Source organism: Acanthisitta chloris, unplaced genomic scaffold, assembly GCF_000695815.1.
Source record: "Acanthisitta chloris isolate BGI_N310 unplaced genomic scaffold, ASM69581v1 scaffold8061, whole genome shotgun sequence".
In the NCBI taxonomy this organism is placed as follows: domain Eukaryota; kingdom Metazoa; phylum Chordata; class Aves; order Passeriformes; family Acanthisittidae; genus Acanthisitta; species Acanthisitta chloris.
In genome coordinates this window covers 27,611-30,059 of record NW_008654301.1, presented here as the reverse complement: position 1 = coordinate 30,059, position 2,449 = coordinate 27,611, and positions in this window count along the sequence as shown.

Genomic DNA, 2,449 nt, shown 5'->3' with positions numbered 1-2,449 from the left:
GAGTGTTCTCACCCTTCCCGAGGCCTTTTTTTCTCTTTGGAAAAAGGAGGAAAATGGCTAAAGACAGATGTTCTCTTCCTTCTCTTCCCAGTAGCCATTTTTAAAATTTTTTTTCCAGAAAATGGTGCCTGATAATGTGGCTGTCAAGGGACTGAATGTGCTCCAATGAGAACTGCACAGCACATGAAACTTCAGAAGTCTGTTAGTTAGACTAGTGGTCTGGATCCTGAAGAGTTGATCAGAGCCCTGCACTTCTCTGGACACAGGTTCTGAGACAGTTAAAACAAAATTTGGGTCTCATCCAGCCACAGTTTTGGCAAAATCAAAATTACCCTCAGTACTTGAGGTAACTGTATGGAAAAACGGGCATCATTAATATTTTTTTAACCTCTATATCAAGGATACTCTTTTGCATTATTAATCATAGAATCATAGAATTTAGCGGTTGGAATGGACCTTACAGATCATCTAGTCCCAACTCCCCTGCCATGGGCAAGGACACCTCCTCACTAGGCCAGGTTGCTCAAGGCCTCATCCAGCCTGGGTTGGGGCATCCACAACCTCCCTGGGCAGATGGGATTAATTTAAATATTTATAGGTGAAGAGAAACACACTCAAACTCCTTAAAAATATGTGTAAATCTTTCCAACCAGCATGAGGTTGTGCAATCATTCCACTATGCAGCTCACAGGAAAACAGTTAAATTGTGCTAGCAAGTGGTGACCAGAAAGAAAAGATTACTTACGTCTGTACTCATTTCTACATCCCCTCTTGAAACAAAGACATTTTAATGCAGCTATCACATTGATTGCTTTCTTAACAGATTTTTGATGTTTTTGTCCTGAGAATTTACAATTACCACAAGAAAGTGAAGCAGCAGGTGCTGGAGAAGGCTTAAAAGCAGTGCTGAGCTGTCTGGTAGAAGCAGTCAAAAGCAGCCTGAACTCAAAGCACTCAGGGATTTATACTGCAGCTGTGAAAGCACTGGAAGCACCCATTGCTCACCTAGGTAAGGCTGAGCTCTGTCATTGGCCCTCCTCAGCTGTGATTTCTTTATCTCAGAGTCAAGTGAACACTGAATCTGTTGATTGTTGTTGTTGTTTGTGGAAATATCCAGCTGCTGCAAGATATTTATGAAGTACTACCTGCATTCTTTCTATCCCAGTCTGTTGTATCATGTTGTGATGTGTGGATGCTGCTTATCACCTGATTATTAATTCAGTAGAGAGGACCTTATAGGAATTATTCTAAGTTCCTGCCAGAAGAGCATGAGGGAAGTCACTAGCATGTGTCAGGACTGCTGTTTCCCCTACCTCTTCGGAAACTGCAAGCATTCTGTTTTTATTGGATTTCTAAGATGTGCATTCTGTTAAATTTACATCTACTAAAACAAGATGAAAGGAATGTGATTTTTCCTTGAAACACATGGTAGGAAGGGTAGTGGAGGCACTTTGCTCTCAGAATCACATGATCATGGAATGGGTCAAGTTGGAAGGGACCACAGTGGGCCATGTGGCCCAACCTCCTTGCTCAAGCAAGGTCATCCTAGAGCACATGGCACAGCATTGAGTCCAGATGGTTCTTGAATATCTCCAGTGAGGAAGAATCCACACTCTCTCTTGGCAATCTGTTCCAGTGTGCAGTCGCCCACACAGTAAAGAAGCTCTTCCTCATATTCAAGTGGAACTTCTTGTGCATCAGTTTCTGCCCATTGCCTCTTGTCCTATTGCTTGGCACCAATGAGAAGAGCCTGGCTCCATCCTCTTACCACTCCCCCTTCAGATATTTATATACACTGATAAGGTTCCCTCTCAGTCATCTCTTCCCAAGACTGAACAGGCTCATCTCCCTCAGTCTTTCCTCAGAAGAGAGATGTTCCAGTCCCTTAATCACCTTCATAGCCCTCCACTGGACCCTCTCCAGGAGCTCTATGTCTCTCTTGTACTGAGGAGCCCAGAACTGGACTCAGCAGTCCAGAGGTGGCCTCACTAGGGCCAAGTAGAAGGGCAGGATGACCTCACTCAACCAGCTGGCAACACTCTTCATAATGCACCCCAGGATACCTTCCTGGCCACAAGGGCACACTGATGGCTAGTGGACAGCTTGTTGTCCACCAGGACCCCCCAGGTCCTTCTCCACAGAGCTGCTTTCCAGCAGGTCACTGTCCACCCTGTACTGGTGCAAAGAACATATTTCCATCAGGGAAGGAGACTTGGACTACTCTACATAACTTGCTGGAGGTGTTTACATCTGCCAACTGAAAACTCAGTGTAGTATTTAAAGGTTGGTGAGATAAATCCAGGCCTGAATTTCCCTCTTGATTTTGTGGTGTAGATTCAGCAGCACATTGGCAATCACTGTCATCACTGCAGCTGTGATCAGAAGTTTCTGGTCCCTGCAACTCTTCTTCTGCTGTTGACTCATGTCATTTATGCTACACATCAAAGGA